A 7,500-nucleotide genomic window follows, 5' to 3' on the forward strand; every position below is an offset into this window, starting at 1 on the left:
AGAGGTTAATAGCATTGCTAGCCAGCTTATCAAGAGCCACAGTATTTTACGGCTATTCAATAAAGTTACTTTAAAACTTTATTTACTAACACAGGTGATGATGAACAAAACATTTTATCTATCAAAATATAAAAAAATCTTGAACCGCCCCTCATTCTGCGTACATTGATTAACATATGCACTGTAACATTTTTTGTCGTAGCATTATGTGTAATGCTTTCACCCTTCGGGATTTATATAATAAGACGGATATCTGTAAATGCATTCATATTATAATTATCGTCATAGCATACCTGGAAATACGCGGCTTACAACGGAAAATTATGTAGAAACTCTCCGAGACGTCAGTTTTTACCAATTCAATACGTTTTCTGGTTTCGTTTTTCCAGTGTTTGGCAGAGAATCTTCACAACTTCTAAAAATCGTGTGTGTGTTTTTTTTTGTCGGAAAAAAAAAGGACCTTGATGCAAGGTAATGTAGACAAGTACAAAATGTGCCGAAGTCTCTTCGGATCAATCGAGTTTTCTGCACAACGTATAATCAAGGCCACAGAAAATAGTTCTATCTTTCTGTGGTCTCAGTATAATGCTGTATGAGCCGAAGCCCATGAAATTCTGAAGGCCGTGGTGGCCTGTGATGTTGCGTTACCAGACTCATGATTATTACTAATGTTATACTGAAGCCAGAGGGCTGCAATTTGGTATGTTTGATGGTTGGAAAGTGGACGATCAACACATCAATTTACAGCCTTCTAGCCTCGGTAGTTTTTAAGAACTGAGAAGACCCAAAAAATGAGGACAAAATACGTGAGGATGGACACAGTCATCTCTATATTATCTTTTACAGAAAACTAAAAACGAAGAAATAAATTAACGATCAAATATGAAAGTTATAATGTGAATAACTAAAACATAAGTATATAGTAAAATGTTCGTTAGAAAACAACAGAAATGACTGCAACATATGATGAATGTTTCTCTAAAAATTCATATTCAATTATGTGTAAAGGATTGCTACGACCCATGAAAGACAAAATAAATTAGCTCAAACATTTTGCTGTCCTTTCTATGATTTTATGATAAATTAAGCTACCACTCTATACATATTGAGAGTAAATTAATATTAGCACAAAGAAAATCACCAACGAACCACTCGAATGTTTATTAACGCGTGATAACATTAAAAACAAATACAGTTCGTTTAGATACTATAATTATTTTTATATTTTTAGGTATAGTACTAGACAGTGATAAGGAAAAATAGGAGAGTAGCGAGAGAAAGGGAGGGTATCAGTTAGCAAAGAAGAGTTGTTGTGAACGAGTTTACGAGATAAAATGGGCAATAAAAGGGGGCAGAAAGTTTTCAAAAGCAGGGACGAAAAATGGCAAAGTTCCGGGCACATAATGTAAACAAGAGCAATCCTTAAATTGAAACCTGAAGGAACAAAACTTGGAGTAGCTCTTTAAAAAAAAAAAAAATGGGAACAGTTAAATAATGTAAAAGAGAACAAAAATATAACTGTAAAAATAATTGTCAGAAAAGGGAATGCCACACAAAACACTCATACTCAGAGAAAAATGAGGAAAGGAAAAAAATTAAATCCATAATTATGATTCTAATTAAAAGTACATGAAAGAGAACAACTGAAACTTGCATTCTAATGTGTAGAATTCAGCAGGCACCGGAATGTCATGCCCAAAATCATAATAATCATTTTCAATGTTTTGTTCTTGCATAGGTCAACAACAGTAGACTCCGTCGTCCCAGCTCGCCTCTAGTCACAGCGCCCTGTTTTTTCATTTTCTTTATTTGGTCTCTTCCCATTAAGGTACGAACTTTTTTTCTTACTTTTGTGTTTTTCATTTCTGTCAGTACCTCCCCTATAAATGTAATTTAGTTTAAACCCGAAATCGGCCAAAGAGGGAAGTGGCCTAAGTGGCCAAAGTCGGATTACTTTAAATTAACAGTATATGATGCGCTTCACCGTGTTCAGTACTATAGTAGATTCACATCAACCGTGCATTTAATGTCTAGGCCAGTCCCTTACGACGCTCCTGATTGGCTGTTGATAAGCCAGTCACAGGGCTGGAAACTCTCAGTCTCTCTCGAGAGTTCACATGGGTAGGATCTATGTGCCACCTCTCCTGAGGGGTACTATTGAAAGAAGTATCCATTAGGAGAGGTGGAACATGCATCCTGCCCATGGGAACTCTCTCTAGAGACTGAGAGTTTCTAGCCCTGTGATTGCCTTATTAACAGCCGATCAGGAGCATCGTAAGGGACTAGCCTAGACACCAAATGCACGGTTGATGTGAATCTACAATAGTACCTTGGGGATTAAATATCCCTAAGTGCATTCGCTCCCCGAGGGACTATTACTAAACACGGCGAAACTGTAGATGAATCGCTGCTTCGCCATGTTTAGTATTGGCTCCTTGGGGATCAAATGTTCCTTAGCGAATTGGTGATTTGACAAATTCCCTGAAAATTTCACGGTGCAATCTCTGGTTTTATAGTTGTACTGTAACGCACACACGCACACACACACACACACACGCACACACACACACACACACACATATATATATATATATATATATATATATATATATATATATATATATATATATAGTATGTGTATATATAATCATATAAACTGTTAATCTAATTAATCGGGCATTGGCCACACCCCCTCTGCCATTTCCCGAACTGCCCGACCAATTCCCACTTTGGCCGATTTCGGGTTTTGGCCGCAAACCATATGCACATGCACTCGTTAACGTGACCTCATTCTGTAACTGAAGATGCAGATTCGAATCCTGCTACTGACGTCAGAATTTCTTCACATTCTTCCCTTTAGATCTCGAGCTTTGCAGTGACAAGCTTATCCAGGAAGCTGGAGGAAATCAGGAACTAAGAGGCGCTCGGGTTATTACCACTTAAAATCGAAATGTAGCCGATTGACTCTATACATGAGCATCTGAAGATCTAGTCTTTTCTTTCATGAAATCACAAGAGAGGCAATTCAAACAATAATCATAAGGTAATTGATACGACAGTAAACGACAGTTTTGTAAACCCAAAAAGTATAATTAAAAGAATAATTGGTTAAAGAATACTTTTAGAATGGAAAGATGCAGAGACGAACAAATTTTCTTTCGTAATGGCACATCGGTTAATTTCCAAAAGCAAAACTTGTAAAGGTGAATGTAAAAACAAATTATTTGATTACAGGACATAATGATATTAATTATACATACACGAAGACCGAAAGCTATAGCCACGTAAAACAAAAATATCATTAAATGGAGTTTTGTAAATCCTTACCAATCTAATAAATTGATGAAGCACAAACAAATAAGATAACCGCATAAATATAAATAGAAAACTTACGTCTAAACAAAAGAGTGAATATCGCTTAAAGGAGTTATGTAAATTAGCATCACTAAAAGGTTTTAGTCTCTCAGCACTGAGTTAACTAAATTAACATTGACAATAATGAGAGACGCAGCCACTGGGCTAACTCAGTCAGAGAGTTCGCCAGTCGCGTTTTCTTTCTGTGTCGTCTGGCTTGGAAACAAAAGAATTGAGGCTTTGTCGATAGAAAGAAGAAAAACAATTAATGTATTCCCTTTAAGTAATGCAAAGCAGGATAAAACGATGTCTTCTTCATAAGAAGAGTATGAAGAATACAAAAAAATAAAAATTAGAGAAACAATGAAAGATTGATAAAACTTAGTATACTGCTTTGCCTAGATACTTTCTAATGAAGATATAAGTATCGAAATTAAATATAAATCAAAACTTCTTGAGCATCGTTTCAAAAATTAAGAGTTATTTTTCAATTTTCGTTGAATTTCAACATAAAAATTCTGTATAAGGAAAAATCAATGAAACAAACATGGCTAGTGATCGTAGAAATTCTGCCGTGTAAGTGTGGATTAGACTGATGACAGTTATTGTTAACTTTGAGGTGCGAAGCTCTAGAGAGCAAGCGCTTATAAAGCTGTAAACTTTAAAGGCCGCCACTAACGTCCAGTTATGCCTGCACAGTCGGACAGTATGCAGGTAAATCTTCGCCACTAATGATACAGTCCTTTTCCTCAGTCCTCCGTAGCAGCCACGGCGTCAACACACGATGCTCTAGCTGTAATTGACTTGGTGACATCATAAATCTCATAAACTTCTAGTAAGACGTCCAGTGAAAAAGAGGTTGATAAAAAATAATTAAATCCAGTACTATACTGTCTTCCTATGTTTCATTAGTGTGTGGATTAGTCTAACTTCCTTTCACAGCGAACTTCCGTGAGATGTAAACAATGAATAAACATACATAGTCCAATATTGTTTGATTTTGTTTTGTCAGAAAGTAGAATATTATTTTGTTCTCATTTTAAAAACGAATTTCATACATGGTGCATATTCATGAATAGACGCAGATAGGCCTATTCTTGATTTACATTATTTTATCGTGATAAATCTTTATTCTCATTGAAAAATTGTCTTGCACATATGGTTTATAACCACGAATATAATGTACATTGGCTAATCTGTTACGTTAGCCTTTGGATTTTTCTGGCTAAAGCAAATTCTCATTCATATAGATATCAATGAAATGTACAAGACATTCAAGAATGATGCTGCCACTTTCAGTCTTCATTATGCACTATTATTTTTCCCGCTGGAAAATGGCAAAATGATATATTCTGACTTCCGTATCAATGATTAAAAACAAGTAAATCCAATATATCATCAATTTAGGTATAAACACTTTTCACTTTAATAAAACCCAGCTCAGTGTTCTTGATTAGTACATATATCTGTCCATTGACGACAGCGAACTGGGCCAAAAAAGGATTCTTTTACCACATTAACGTTGCAATGCGCATGCGCAGCCGTTTGGCCAGAGGTCCATCGATTGAGATGAGCTTTTACCCAGGCCAGAAAAACTGTGCAGGTTGTCGACACTAACGTTCAGTTATAGCTGCACAGTCTAACTGTGCAATTATAACTGCAGGCATAACTGAACTTTAGTGGCGGGCTGTAAAAGAGAAATGGAGGTGGGGAGCTCTGCTCAGGCGAGACAAGCGATCTCTGGGATGGCTGGAAATCGTCTCAGGCCTGTTCCTTTGTTGTTGTTGTTGAAGATTAAGCCAGCCTTGTGCTGGCACGGGCTCTTGCTCTTAGAGCAGTCCGTAAAGGACTGTTCCTTCTGTTGCGATCCCTTTTATCATCTAGGTCCTTAATTCGCCGCGATACGGTAGATAACATCAAGATCCCCTGACCTCGTGGCTGCCCCGAATTCAGTGTGGTTAACATGTGGTCGAGATGGCGGCGGCTTAATCCTCTGCCGTTCAGGTAGATGGTACCTGCTGAAAGAATAACCAACGGCAGTCTTGTGGGAGGAACAGCTGTAAGTCATAGAGAGATCTCTCCTGTAGAGGTGGTGGAGGATTCATAGTGTGGCTACTGCTGTAGGGATTTTCAATCAATATGAATAACTGATGTCATTTTGACTTGGGGATGTTTATAATTTAGAACAATATATATATTATATATACACACACACACACACATATATATATATATATATATATATATATATATATAATATATATATATATACATACAACATCCATACATACATACATACATACTACATACATATAAGACATACATCATACATATACATATATATATATATATATATATATATATATATATATATATATATATATATAGAGAGAGAGAGACAGAGAGATAGAGAGCGAGAGAGAGAGAGAAGAGAGAGATAGTGCGTGTGTGTTTGTATTTGGGTCTAGTGTGTATGAGTAAAACATATTTATGTACGCGGATTAACCTGTGGCTGTGCGAATAATTACGGTTATTTCGCAAAACAGACAGCTTTATACTCCTTATTGATGCAAACATAAATATTCATATGTACGCAAAAGTATATTTACCTCACAGAGCACGTAAATAAGAACATAAAGACGCACACTCTGGAGATATCAACATTCGACAGCCGTCGACCAGAGATGTCAACACAGCATCCGTGAAATATATAGTTCAGAGAACTCCAAAACGTCCGCGGGGGAAACTGCAAGCGGTTTTGGCTTTGGTGTGCGCTTGCTTGAGGGTAAAGGATCAGGCAAAGGTACACACACCACGAATTGCTTGTTAAACCTTCTGAAGGCACCGATCGAAGCAGAGGCTTCTTTCCTGGAAAACACCTCCAGGAGTCGGGAGTCAAAGGGAAACAGTGATGAAGACAGCCAAGACGCTTTCTCGTGTTTGGTGCATCCAATCTCGGTTCTTTCTCGCTTCTTCTTCTTCTCAGACGTTGCTGACGCTTGAAGGGATTATGTTAATGTTGTTTTTCTTTGATTTTTTTTTTTTTTAGATCTTGGTGAAATTTTCTTCGTGATAATTCAAAAGTATTTTTTAAGTAAGAGACGAAGAGTAAATTCAAAAGATATTCTCCATAAGCAGTTTTAGATTTCTCAGGTCTTACACATTACTAAGGCTAGAGGGCTGCAAATTGGTATGTTGATCATCCACCCTCCAATCATCAATTATACCAAGTTGCAACCATTTAGCCTCAGTAGTTTTTATTTTATTTAAGGTTAAACCTAACCATGATCGTGCTTCTGGCAATGATATAGCATAGGCCACCATCGGGCCGTGGTGAAAGTTTCATAGGCCACGCCTCATAAAGCATTATACCGGGACCACTGAAAGGTAGATCTATTTTCTGTGGCCTAGACTATACCTGTAGAGGATGTAGAGAAAACGCGATTGCGCCCTAGAATCCTCAGCGCATTTTCTACCGCATTTTCTTTAAGTTCACGGTACTGAACTGGTAGTTTCAGGAAATTAATGGTGTGTTATTCTATCATAATTATTTAAAAATATAATTTATTTAAGAATCTGAACTCTCAACACAGCTGATCATACTAGTTAGTTCTGGTACAAAACAAGCAAATGCTTGAAAGTTGGTGCAAATTATATCGGTTGTTTGTTGAAAATCCATTTTATAATATATATTCTCCTTTTAATCTGTTTAGTCGCCGAAACTTCCATGGAAGCTTTTTGATGGAGACGCAATAAACTTACACTTGAATAAAATAGAGATTCCAGATAGGTAGACGAGCTATTCTAGGATAGATTGCAATACTTACGGTTCATTCTCCATATACCAAAACGATTAATGAAACATTTTTTGTTCTGCATTCTGAAGGTGACCCGTTTCCTTACTAAAATTTCATGGTAAATCGCAAAGTTATTTTTCATGTTAATTTTATTTGTCCAATATACTTGCATCGACTGTGTTACGTTTGGAGATGATCTGCCACTACATCTAAGGGATTAAAGGGAAGAGAACTGCATTGTTCCAGAAAAAAAGAGAAAAGAAATTAATTCCATATTCCCCCCAAAATTATTAATAAATGAGAAACTCTTCTTCATATTCCACGAAGAATGCATAATCTCCAGATAAAT

The sequence above is a fragment of the Macrobrachium nipponense genome, chromosome 17, assembly GCF_015104395.2.
Source record: "Macrobrachium nipponense isolate FS-2020 chromosome 17, ASM1510439v2, whole genome shotgun sequence".
Classification (NCBI taxonomy): domain Eukaryota; kingdom Metazoa; phylum Arthropoda; class Malacostraca; order Decapoda; family Palaemonidae; genus Macrobrachium; species Macrobrachium nipponense.